At 36.8% G+C, this 13916-nt stretch overlaps 1 long non-coding RNA gene across 1 annotated transcript in view; it reads right to left on the bottom strand.

The window, feature by feature from the left end:
• Window positions 1-13179: 13179 nt before the first annotated feature.
• Window positions 13180-13916, bottom strand: part of LOC127461628 (uncharacterized) — a 151369-nt gene continuing 150632 nt past the window's right edge. The window contains exon 4 of the long non-coding RNA XR_007900187.1: window positions 13180-13279. This is a non-coding gene — a long non-coding RNA (uncharacterized LOC127461628). The remainder of the gene's footprint in view (window positions 13280-13916) is intronic.

Here is a 13916-nt window from a genome sequence, read left to right as displayed (position 1 = left end):
CAACTCTGGGATTCTCACTATCTGCACGGGTCTCATAATGCTTTGGATTTTTTTTCTAGTTTCTTTGGACAGAAACATGTTTACTGCTGTGATTTGGAGAAAGTGTCTTGTTGATAATTAAAAATAAAGAACAATACTTGTTTCTCTATGTACCTTCATTAATTAACTTGCTGTATCTGATCTCCTTGACCTTGTACAAACATGTGCAAGGCTGTTCTAAGTAAGGACTCTAATGTGCTAAAGTACAACATACCAAGCATTTAAATGGTAGAAACAAAATTCAGATTTTTTTTTTTGGTGTTATTATACATGACAGAAAAATGGCATTAGTATTTAGAAGATCTGAAGGAGACTATCTCCAGCAGGTGATGAAATTGTTCGGCAAAAAACAAATAAAGAAAGGAAATATTTTCTTACATTAAAGAAAACTTGGGAGTTGGCAAGGAGGCGAATATAGAGACCCCCTAAGCTACACTAAACTTTTCTATTATAATTCTTCCATCCTCTAAGATTAACTGTTTGAAAATCCAATTAGTCCCTCAATAATCATGACTGTTATCTAATGATGAATAAACCATCTGCAGAAAATATTGCAATCACAGGCACAGCTGTTACCATATGCTGAAATTTTCTTACATGACCTTGGTTGCTACAGTACCTACCAGCTGAAATAAGACGTGGAAATATTGCCAGCTTCAATTAGACTAGCAAGCTGTTCCTTTCCCAAGGCTGTTGAGGCACTTCAACCATTAACATAAAACACAAACCAAGGCGTTATTACAAATTTTGATTACTTGTTCCTAAGCTGAAGAGGTGAAATTCTGGAAAGAATTTCAGTTCATCCTTATTAACATGGCTAAAAATAGAAAACTCAATACTTGATTTCAAAAGATCCCCAATTATCTATTGCTTCAAGATGGAATCTTAAGCTGGGGGTAGGAGGGGGTGCAGGAAGCACAGAGGCTCTGGCAATGAGTTGCCTTGGGTTTATTTAGAACAAAGGCACAAAAGGAGTTTTTTGGCAAAGAAATCTGGCTTGCTTCTCCTTATTCAACAGGTAGGAAGTATGTGACCTTGTTTACTGTTTGTCTACCATGGGGTTTATTTCTGGCAACCTAAGACATTTTAATAAAAGTAATCCTTTAAAACCTTTCCAAATCTAAACTTTCAAACATGCATTTATAGTAAGGAGATGCCAGCTTCATTATGTGTGCCTTTGTCAAGTAGTAAATATTTTAATCTTTTGGAGATTTCATGTTAGCCTTTCTAATCCATGTAACCCTTTCTATATTACACTAACACTGAAAAACTGAATTTTAATATAAATCATAACAAGCCTAATGAAACAATGTAATTCCTTGGGCCAGAAAAATTATTTTGCCTTTTAATTGCTTAAATTATCCATTCACTTTAATATAATGCAATAAAAGAATAAAAGAGATGGAGAGAATGAAGAGTGTGGTTGAATTACAGTGCCTGCAAGTATTCCCAGACCTATTTTGTCTTATAGATTGCTCACTAACAGTTCAATGCATGATATCAGTATTTAAAATCTAGTTTCTCCAGTAATTTTTGTATGATGACTAAGTCACATTGCCTTTTTTTACTCTCAGAAAGCTGAAACTAATTCTGTAAGGGGGGTCTGTGGTGAAGATAATGACTCTTCTGACTCATTTTCCATGGACATTTTCTAATACCTACTTAAAAAGTAATGTTTCTGCAAACAGTCCAATTGCTGAAATTATTCATTGCAATAGGGATTCTAGAGTTGCTCATGGGATGCCTGGTCACGATTTGTGATTTTTTTATTCCTTTTTCTATGTGCTGATAATATTACCTGACATTAAAAGTGCATTAAATGTATAGCTACAATTATTTCCATGGCATACAAACTTTTTACATAGCTCTGAAGGAGAGAAGAGATGGTCTATACTTAGATATGGTCCAGCTTCTCAGTAGGTGGGGAAGAAAGGGAAAAAGAGAAATAGCCAGTCACAGATATTACCTGACTTCTACCTACACCACAGTCTCCTTTTTCATTCAGCACATTTGTAATTCTCTTCTTTTTCTCACCTGCATGATAAACTCCCATTTTCTATTTCAGTATCCCTTTAAAGAATGTTCCAAGTGTCAGAATAAAGAAGCAGAAAATGTCTGTCCTGTTCTCAGACTACAAGCGCATTCACACAATGTGACTTACACTTTCCAGGTCTGGGGTCCAGGAATACACCAAAAGCACTGAAGGAGTCTAACTTAAACACCTCATTGTGTGTCCTGCTAAACAAGACAGTCCCACTTAATAGATGGTAAACAACTGATATATTGTTGCAAATAAGGGAATATTTGTTTCATAGTAAGGGAAATATTGTTTCATAGTAAGGGAAACCCAGACTTAGGCAGGGCATTGGGAGTTTTGCTACTGCCTTTGCAAAAGCCAAGAATTTTGCTCTCTACAATTACAGTGGAATTATGCCAGCTATACTTTAGAATGCTTGTAATTATCAGTAGTTCCTACAATTAAAAAGCTCAATGCATGAATCCATTATTTATGGTGCAGTTAGAAGATTTTGTGTATTTGCACATAAAGTCATAAAACTAAGTGTACTGACACTGGAATATTAAGTAAACTATATATTAAACTTAAAGCTATAAGAACTGGTCGTAAACTTGTACAAATGCAAAAAACTCAAACTGCAATTACTTAGTGATTGCAGTTTGAGAATTCTGTATGCTTACTGCAAAGTCCACTTATCCTGTATGTTAGACCATTGCAGAAATTGGTCCATGTCTTTGTCAACAGAGATGAAAAACTCCTAAATCAATAATCACCTGAGGCAGCCTCAAATAATTTTTAATTAGAAGGGAATATTATTTTGTACAATTCATATGTATGTTCTAATACTGTCAGGGAGGCACAAAGCAGGAAAAAGCCATAAACTATTTTTTAGATGTAGATGGACCAATTTTTGGCAAGTCTTAAGACATGGTCATTTGGGCTAGTACAAGGATGACATCCAAGACTGGGAAAACCTTTTCAGTCTTACATTTCTAATTGCAATTAGTGAATATGTGTTTACAGTTGACAAAAAATTGGTTTTGCAATGGTTTTATATATGTACACCTTATCAAATTCCTTTCACCAGTCTTATGACTGCAGCAAAAAGCCAGATTGATCTATTTATAATATAATTTAAAGAGTTAGGACTCTTGCAATGTCTGGATGTCTTTTATTTCAATGGACTTATTTGTAACCCTTCAAACAACCCATAGTTTTTCAGGGACCATACATATTTTAGGGTGATAAATTATTTATGTTTTCTCTCTCCTGCTTATAAGAGTATGGTGTGCTCACCACTAGCATCTGTTTGAAAAACAGTGCACTAAAAATTGGATCCAAGATTATACTGAGTGAAGAAGGTAGAGATGTGAGTTACAAACGTGCTTTTATGTTTGTTTCTTTAAAATTCTCTCTTTGTCTTTCTTAATAGTGTGTTGCCATCGTGATAGCACCGAAGTGTTTACTGCCTGAACATGGCATCTACGCTGCTGCATCAGCAATCTCTTGTATTTGACTGCTTCACAAAGTTATTTCTATTTGGGTGAAAAACTGGTTTCAAAGTATGTTCAGGATCTATCTTTTCTTTCTGCATATTCCCTCCAATTCAACCATCTGTGCAAATTAGCAATCCTGAAATGCTTATTAGAGCTTCCCCCCCCCCCCTTGATTAACACTTCTTGAATTTAATGAAGTCTCTTATAAATTGTGGATCAAATGTTCAGACCACTTATGTTACCTGACCCAGATCTAAGAAAAAACATGATGATGCTGTGATTTGAGTCCCTTCAAATATGGGGCTCTGAAGCACCCAAAACAGTGAGAGAATGGGAGAGGTGCAATGCCTGTGTGTGACCTGGCAAACAGGGTAAACCAGCCTGTCTGGAAAAGGCAAAGCATCTGCAGTTGTGTCTCAAATCCTGCCTACCTCATGGGCTTAGGCCCTTGATTGTAAGCATAGGTCAGATGACACCATGAAACCTGGATTTATGAATTTGAGGTTTTTAGGAATGTAGGCAGGCATGCAGAGATTTAACCTGAGAAGAGCTGTGTGCATAAAGGAACTATTTTACATGTCTTCACCTTCACCGGGAGACCGAACATCAGGGCTGAGTGTGGAGGTGGACACAGTCATAGCTCCTGAAAGGGAGCTACGTTGTGAACATGTCCACCAAGAATGTACTCTGGAGAAGAAGGGCTGAGGGCTCAGAATCAGAGATGGAGGAGCAAGGGCTAGGGTCCATTACCCTCTTACAGAGCAACCCCCAATGTTGTTTCTTCAGTCAAGGCTGGGACATCTGTTCAGACATGATACACTTTGAATATTAGATTCATTTACCTCCTAAAACTATCCAGTCAAAGCATACTTTTAGCAGTTCAGACTGTGAAAATTAAAGTTCAAGGAAAATATGATCAAATTTCAAGCTGTTTTGTGATTCCAGATGCTTGAAATAGCCATGAATCTTTCTTCCCTTCCTCTCTCTTTAAAGGAAGGAACCAATGGGTTCAGAGTAACACTGTGGGAGAGGTAGTACAGGCAAAACAAGTGGACTATATTCAGAACTGACTTTATATTTACCTATGAGTTTGAAATATAACCCCAAGAAATTTTCTGGGGAGGGCCACTGTCAGGAGACCAGAAAGATCTGTTTCATTCTTTATATAAAAATCTCTTTAGACTCATTTTTCATCTGTGAATCTAACACCGCAGACGGTCTGACCTAGAAACATACATCTTTTAGTTCCAGGTGTTGTAATTTCTGCTGACAGTTCAATTCTAAAGATCCACTCTGTAAGCCAGTGGTTCTTTATTTCATTTAATTGAATGATCGTAAGGATGTTTTTTAGGAAAAAAATCCCACAGACCAGCTCTACAGTGTTCCCACAATTGTCTTCATTTACAAGCAACATAAAATTAGGGTAAAGTTTGAATGTTCCTTTATTACAAAATGAAAGTCTGGTTTCTTGGAAGTATGAGTAGTATGTGTGATTTCATTCAAATTTCACTGACCAATGTATTAAAATCTACCAGTGATGCACAAAGCACTGTTTGAGAAACACAACCCCAAAGAGCTATTGGAGGTACTGTATTGGGTGCAGACTGCATGGTAACTTGGTTCCTAAGACAGCTGTCTAATGTATTAATGTGTTGATGTCCATGCTTAATAATAACTGCTCTCCCTGATGCATCAGCTGAAAAGTAAGCAGAATGAATTGTATCAGATAAGCAGCTTGTTGCTGTTGCATACATGAAATTTGGCTGTTAACTCTTGTATCAACAGGCAACTGCAATCAACACTGGGTAAAACTCCAAAGCTGCCACTACCAGCTTCACGGACAGAGGGAGAGAATTTTAAAGAGACCATGTAAGGGAGTGCACAGATTTATTTGTCTCATGCCAGCCTGCCCAATATTCCGAGGAAAAAAACACTCTTCACTGAAAAGTGAAGTTAGGAAGTGGTGACCCTGCACCTGCATAAAACCAAAAACCTGACACAAGCTCCTTTAATATCTAAAGTCAGATACACCAAGAAAAGCATTTGACAGATGAAGAAACTCCTATGTTGAGCTTGGCAAAGCTATTGCATCAAAATAATAACTCTCCTTAAGGTTCTAAGGTTCAAATGCTTCCCTCTTGGAAGAAAATATCAACCCAGATATCTTCCATGGCTCTCTTGTATTACTGGTTTTATTTTACACTGCTCATGTAGAAACTGATTAGCTTTGCAATTTTCCTTCCCCTGCTTAGGAAATAGATATCTAGTATTGTAACCCTCAGCTTTCTGTTTCATACTTGTCAATGAATCTCAATTGATTTTATTTTCTAGAAATACTAAACGTGCATATTATTAGAACTTATTTAAAATCATTGGGAGAGCTGTTTTAGAACATATTTCCTTGAAAATAATTTTCAACATGAAAAGCAGGATTAATTAGCTTTGCAATGACCTACATAGATTGTTCAAAGTGCCTGATTGCTATCAGCCATCCAAGGAAAAAGCTAAGCAAATTGCACTTAGTTGATCTCATACAGAGAGCATGGAAAAAGAGAGTACATTATTTACAAGGTAAAAAAATAACATGCTAGTGACATCAAACAATCTACTAACATCATCTGGCAATTCATTTGAATTTACATTCAAAGAAAGAGAGACAAGACAATATAATAAAATAAGATCACTGTCATTATTGTGAGCAACAGTAACTGCTGAGAGTCTGATGATTTTACTGTTGTCTCTCTGTCAAAAAAGGTAAATGTGTATTCAATACGTCTCTTGCTGGTCATGCAGCAACTCTTTTTTTTCGTTTTTTTTTTCTTTTGTCTGATATTCTCTACGCACTTTGTAACTTTGTAAGTATTCTACAATTCAGTCTCTTTTGGTGTATTTTTATGTCATGTTGTACACTGCATAGACACTTGACTAGGTTTGGGACTCCACAATAATATTTATAAGGGAAGACTGACCAACCTAGTATGTGCAATACCTATCTGTTCTCCTACAGCCATAACTGATAATGGTAAAACTGTCCAGCGTGGAGATGGCAGGATATGTGAGAAGAAGATATATTAAGTCTTTGTGTGTACTGGACTCTTGTGCTACAGCATCCCAGGAAGAAAGGCTAGACAGGAGCACACTAGAAGATTGACTGTCAGGGTAGCCCTGAAATATGCTCAGTAACTGATATAGAGCCCACATAATTTGTCCTTCCATCACTCAGGTCAGCAAGGCTGACATAGCAGCAGGATGGAGCAAGAATAACCCTTAAAAGAAAGAATGAACTTCATGACACACTGAATGAAAAGGTTTAAAAATCCTGCATGCAGCAGAGCATGCAGGCAAGCTCTCAGGGTCCCTGGACAGTGAACCTTTCAAAGTTTCATCTATATTGTATTTCCCTCCTCAACTTTCTCTTCTCCACATTCCTCCATATGGATCTTTGCTATCCTCTGAGTCATTTTATTTGCTCTTATCTGTACCTTCTCTAACTCCATTATGTTTTTCAGGAGATGCAGCATCCCAAACCACATGCAGTACTCAACAGGGCATGCAAAATGATGCTCTGTCTTGTTTTCAGTTCACTTTGTGATGTCTTATATCTTGTTGGGTTGTTGCTTTTTTTTTTTCAGACTTCTGATACACACTGAGGTGGTAGTTGTGAAGGATTTTCAGTTATGGTTCCAAAAACTCCTTCCAGAGTTGTTGCTGCCTGTTCAAAGCTCAGTGGGCTAGACTGCTGTTCCTTTGATGACTAACCTGATGTTTTCAATACTGCTGAGTTGAAAACCACCTCCTCCTACCTGCCCATTCACACAGTTTGATGAGGTCTTTCTGGGCTTCTTCATTACAAGCAGGGTATCTGATTATCTGAATAAAAGTTCAGTGTCAGCTACAAACATGCCAGTTTCCCTGGACATGTGCTTCCCCAGGCCATTGATGAAGAATACCAGTCTTTTATGGATTCTGTTTCCCAATAATAATACACATTAAAAAAGAGACCTATTGCGTGGCACATAAGGTGGACAATTCTAATGCAACTAGATAATAATCTGGGCATTTTATTTAACTTTTATTGAATCCAGCATGAACACTCCATGTGCAGCAATAAGAAGTAGTACAATACAGAATAAAAGATCTTTGTGAGCACCGTTAAGAAGACAGAGGCTTATCTATCCAGACCGCAGAGATTTTGCCTTCCTTCCTCCTGCAGTCTGCACATGTTAGAAGCTTTTTTCAGATGACTGGAAGGTACTCACAGAGTGAAGATGATGGACTTTTTCTAGTGATTAAATCAGCAGAGAGCCTAGGATGGACTTTGTCACTAGAATCTTTTCACTACTTTACTCTTTAGTTCCAGTGTTAATAAAATTATTCTAATGTTGAACCTCTTGGGGAAGTCAGAAAGCTTTGCTTCTTAACATTTGCAGAGTTCAGAGCTGAATATAAAAATGATATTAAGTTACAAAGTAAAATCATAAGAGTAAACATTTCCCTGAGAAGCCAAGTCTAAATCGGATCCAAAATATGTCATCTCCCTTGAGCTCTGTGTTACATCTGTGATACCAGACACAAAACCCTTGGTAAAGCCTCTCTGAGTAACTAAGAGGCAAACTGAAAAAGTCAAGGCCAAAGAAGATACAAAAATTATCCAGCCAAATACAGTCTGTTTGCAATAGCACAGAGACTAGAAGTACTAAAAGCCTTAAGACTGTTTTTTGCAACTGTTATAGGTGCCCGGTTTGGGCAATGATTTAAAAAAGTTAGGTGCTTGATCCATTGGGGCTCCAGAGCTTCTGCCACAGCTCTGTCTGTCTGCTTTATGTTTAAAGCAAACTTTACCTTCCTGAAACAAAGAGGGGAGTTGCCAAGAGAGAGTTCAGAGCTCAGAATTGTGTCTGAAAGGGACCAGAATTGGGATTCTGCAATAAACACCATTAATCAGTCAGGATTCAGAGCAGCAAATTTGTTTCTACAGGTAAGTGAAAGGGGCACCCAGCTGTTGTACACCAACTCAGTTGTAGGAGGATCTGGGTTCTGGACTATAGCTGATTGATCCCATTTCCAAACCAGTCAGGGTGGGGGAAGTAATAATCACAAAGGCAGTTTTTTTTAGGAAGACTGAACACAGGCAATGAAGTAAATAAGAGCTGGCAGCAATTTATGCAAGCTGTGATCTCCTTATTCTTCCAGACAAGATCTGCAGATAAAGAAAAGCTTTTAATCAATGGCTGTATAAAACTTCCTCCTACTCAGTTTGTTACAGTCTCAGAAAAACAACAGCTCTTTCAGGTAGAACTCCTCTTGTCTTGGGGCAGAAGGATGCTCCAGGACAAGATTTATTCCAGTCCTGTTTTCTGTGGTAATAATTTAGAGGAGTTACGAAAGATCTTAAAAGTTCATTCAGGAAAGTTAAGTGTTTCTGTAGAATGTGTTAAATTTCATAATAATTTGAGAGGCAAAAAGAAATTGCAACTCTGTGTGGTAGAATGAAAGCTCACTGAATGTTGTTAATTTGGAAATGTCCTAGAGGGAATGCTATAATATAAATTGGTTTATGGCATTAATAAGGAGAGAATTCAAAGGATGATTGTTGGCAGAATAAGTTGGAGAACTTAACCTGGCCCAAAACTTTGAAATTACCAAAAGTAATAGAAGCAGTACTGAAAAATTACAAGATATGTGAGTATAACACAGAGACAATCAAACTGCTTCAGTAAACAAAATATGAAGCCAGTTGGAAGGAACTTTCTCTCCTGAGGGTTGTTTCCATTTGGAGGAGCTCATTTTACATCAGGTTGTCAGCATAAAATGGCCCAATGTCATAAATGCCTGAAGACACAAGGCTAGGCCAGGAAACGTAATGGTGACTGTCGAGCAGCGTGTCAAACTCAGGACACAAACCCTGCCAAAGCAGAGGATAAGGAGGCAAGTGGAGGAGGGGGAAAAGGTTTAGTTCTGAGGGGAAGGTACACATTCTAACACATGAAAATATAAAAGCCATGTTGAGACACTCTCCCACACAAGAGAGGGAACTCTTTAAAGTAGGTCTAGAGATGTCAACTGCAGCAATGAGTTCATATCTATGACCTGTCAATGCCCTACTGAGTGAAGGGCTCTCTGCTTTTCCCTGGAATATATAAGTTTTGGTCATCTGAAGTCCAGGGCAAAGTCTGTTAGGCAGTGAGCACTTCAAAGAGCTAAAAGATAATCACTCTTATTTTGTGAGCACAAGGGCATGTTTCTTCAGACACAGAACTGGTCCAACTACTTCTATATTAACAGTGGAAAACAGGTCACTGTGCAAGGTCTGAGCTGAGGCAGTAATACAGATATCAGTATTGACCATAATATGTAGGGGATGGCTCTATGTGTCCACTGGAAGTTACTGTTACAAGCTACCTCACCTATATTCCAGAGCAAGCTTTATATACAAGGAAACAAATTGGTTGAGGCGGGACACAGAAATTTAAGATAAAACACATTTAAATCAAAAAATACAGAAGAAAGGAATGAACAAAAAATCTGGGAGTTAAATGAAGCATCATTAGCATTTAACAAATGCAAATTCTGTCTTTTTGCAAGACATGGTGGAAGACAAGGAGAAGGGTTTGAAGGGCAGGAAAGCCATCAGTATCTAAGCCACTATCAAACACTCCAAGCTTGCCAACATCTATAAAAATTCTTTATAGCCACCAAAATTCTTACTGGTATGTGTATTGAACAACAAATGTACAGGAGAACAGAAGTGTTGATCACCCAGACTTCTTCTGCTGTTAATGAAAAAGAAATGGGCAATTTGATAAATCAACATTAGAAGTGTTTTTATAGACTGTTTCAGTTATTAACATACTCTGGTTATTGTATTTCCCCTGTTATACTTATCCTACTTCTTTAAGTTCATGGACCTCCTGAACTGATGTTTTGATCCAGACTGACATGTTTAATTAGTGTATGCCCTGTGAATCTGTTTATTTCCTTGCTAAATTCGTTTGTTTGTTCTTGAACTTACATGGAATTGTTGCCTCTACAAACATTTTCTGCCAAGGAGTTGTAAAATGTAAATATTTAAGTTTGTGAAAGATACTTTAAAAAACTATTTATTTTCATTGCTTTGAAACTTCCATGTCTCCGCTCTTATATAGAGGGAAAAGCTCAACAGTTTTCTTATTTATTACTTCACTGTTCATGCTTTTATAGAGTTCTTCCTTCCAAGTGGAAAAGTCCTTTCTTTGTCATTTCTTTATGTGAAATTTGTTCCAAACTTTTGGTTATCCTTGTTCTTCTCTATATCTTTCCTAGGTATACATCTACCTTAGTTCTAGTTCTACTGTATGGAATGACCAGACCTACACACTGTATTCAAAATATCCAGCACTTAAAGCAGCATATTGATATCTTCTCTGCTCTCAACAATTCCACAAATCAGTTCCTCTATCATGGAAGCCAATGCCAAGATTTCTGATTACTTTTCTCCTGTACTTTTATCCTACTTAAGAGTTCCTGTCACATCTTGATCATCTATAAATATCCCTCTTCACAACTTCCCAAAATTCTAATATTTTTTTTTTACCACTTCTAGTATCCTTTGCTTTTTCTTTGGTAGAGATTACACCCTTTTCTATTTTCCCCAATTATATATGACTTCCACCTATTTGGGTGGATGTATTTTTAAGGGCTACTTTCCTCTTTAATTTGGCTGTTTCATGAAGCTGAATCCTTTTCTTTTTGTGGTTGGTTTCTCATTGAATGGTTGTTTTCATTGAATGGTTCTGTTTAATTAGCACTATTCATTAACTGTAATCCTCTGATGTGGTGGTTTTAAACATTCTCCGTGTGAGCTATAAAAATTTCATCCTTCTAGCTGCTCCTTTCTAGCTTCCTGTTAACTAGTTTTCTTATGGTAGTGTAGTTCTATTTAAAAAAGAAAATGCTATTGTGCTTCATTTCCCTTTCCTTCAATTCAGTCCAACGTACTTGTATGAAACTATATCACAGTCATATTGCACTGTTCCTTTCATAGAACATGTTTATTGGGGGGATTTTTTCATTTGTTTGTTTGGGTTTTTTGTTGGTTTTTGGTTTGGTTTGGTTTGGTTTTTAATGCAGATAAAAATTAATTGATTTTTAAAGATTTTTAAAGATTAATTAATTAATTGATTTATAAAAAGAAGGATTTCAAGAGCACTTCTCTTGAGAAGGAAAAAGTCCTATTTAGGTAAAAACAAAACCTACCCCTGTATGGTAACGATGTAGATTTTTCTGCATGTAATGTAAAGATACAGTTACTGCTCTGTGCCCTCATTTTTTTTGCATTGGGTTGACCTTAAGAAAAAAAAAATTCTCCAGATGCCTTAAAAAATATAAAGATGTATAAAAGATTGAAAGGCAGATGACTGCAGAGAACCACTGCTGACCCTAGGCTGTGGCTAGTCAGTAGGAAAAACTGTGCTACACCAGTGGCTTTGACAGAAGTTAGTCAGAAACCCAGGTAAAATGACTGATGTAAGTTACCTTAGCTGAAATTATGAAAATAGTTAAATGTAACAACAGTTGACTTGGAATAGGGGAGTTACCTATGTTTACCTAAACCAAATCACAAATACTTGATTGCTGTAAAGGGGAAACACTGGACATCTCACATCCCTGCCATTCTTTCTGGACAATCTTTGTCTTCCTACATTCCTTTTAAATTACATTTCATTGGTAATAAAGTTAAATCATGGCATACTCCCTGTCCTGATTTGAGATTTGTCACATAATATTATGTACTGAAATTTTGCCAAAGTCTCTCTATTTTACAGCCCAACATAAACCCTCAGTCTGCTATGAGTACATATTGATCCTCACTCATATTTTCTTCTTGAGTCCTGATTTTACCATTTTGGAAAACACTGGCAGTAAAGACCATAATAAGTGGAAATAATGTCTGAGTGAAAACTGCAGGAGCACAACATTTCCACAAATTATATCATATACTCATTGTTCATTGTTCCTTCATATAAAATGTTTCCTGACAACCTATAACATCAGGGCCAAGACTAACTTGTTTTATGGCAGTAACTGAAGCGTATAATTAAAATTAAAATCAGAAGACTTGCAGGGATTGTCTGTTTGGAAGGAGAAATAGACCAAGAGGTATTTGAAGATCTCTTCAAATTCACACAACACACATCTGTGATGAAGTAAACGCAGCAAGGAGCCTTTGCTAGTGACATAAATATGTCCAGATATGAAAGATCTGGATTTTAATGTTCTTGAAAACATAAGGAACAGAAAAACTTAGTCTTTAGCTCATACAATTTGAATTTAAAATATAGAAATGAAGTAGATTGCGGAATGCACAATTAAAAGAAATCCCACTGGTATACATTATGCAATAATTACACTGAAAACTTTTCTTTATCTATGATCAGTTAACTTCTGTGATAACTGTCGGGTATTCATTTCATACAGTCAAGGAATGATACATAAAGTGAGCTATGATATATATCCTGGCTAAGTAGGATGTAAATAACTTAAAGGTGATACCTCTCAGAGCTTGTTCTCCTAAGCAAAGAGCAGAATCAGCAAAACATACAAGATTATCAAATTAAATACTATGATCCACTTGAATAATATGGGCAATTTGTAGAGGGTCAGAGGAAAAGTAATCACTCTTTGCACTGTACTACGGAATGCTTTGCATGGTCTTATGACATTGTCTTCTCTCCAGGTTCTGTCTCACCTGTGCATAAGAAAAGCAAGATGTCAAGAATTTGGTCAGCAGTGATTAAAGTTAACTTAGATGCTCAAGTGCAAACCCAAATCCCTCTTTGCTACTGAAAGATCTGATGTTTGCCTAAGCTTTGCAGTTCACCCAGCATATAGGATTGCACCTGCAAATATGGTGAATACCTAGGATCTGTACTTTATTCTAGATCTCAGGTTTTGGTATAGAAACCAGAGAAAAAAATCCTCCTAAAAGTTCAGCCCAAATAGTACAATCAGAACATGCCTAATGTTATGACTAGTTCCTTTTCTTCAGAAATTGCAGTTTTGGCTGCTACTTTCTTGTAAGATTAACAGAAATGTCCTTCAATATCGCTCTTTAGAATATTTATTCAGGAGGTGGGAAATCTAGGAGGAAGAGAGAATAGAGAAGGTTATGAGGAATGATCAAATCTGAAAATACAGGATGGGTTAATGAGAAGCCACACAGCAATTCTGTACAATAAGAGGTAAGACTGTTTTTTAATAACATCTGCCAGAGAAAAGAGCAAATGTGATCAAAGTGATTTGTTGTTGTATCTACTTCCTTGATTCTCACAAAATCACTCTACTTGGATAGCAGCTGGTGGAATGGGATCTGAAATCCTGTCTCT

Source organism: Manacus candei, unplaced genomic scaffold (assembly GCF_025592945.1).
Source record: "Manacus candei isolate 608988 ecotype Guabito, Panama unplaced genomic scaffold, ASM2559294v1 h1tg000109l, whole genome shotgun sequence".
In the NCBI taxonomy this organism is placed as follows: domain Eukaryota; kingdom Metazoa; phylum Chordata; class Aves; order Passeriformes; family Pipridae; genus Manacus; species Manacus candei.
The sequence above is the reverse complement of the archived record's forward strand: the minus strand, read 5'-3'. Positions and strand labels throughout refer to the sequence as shown.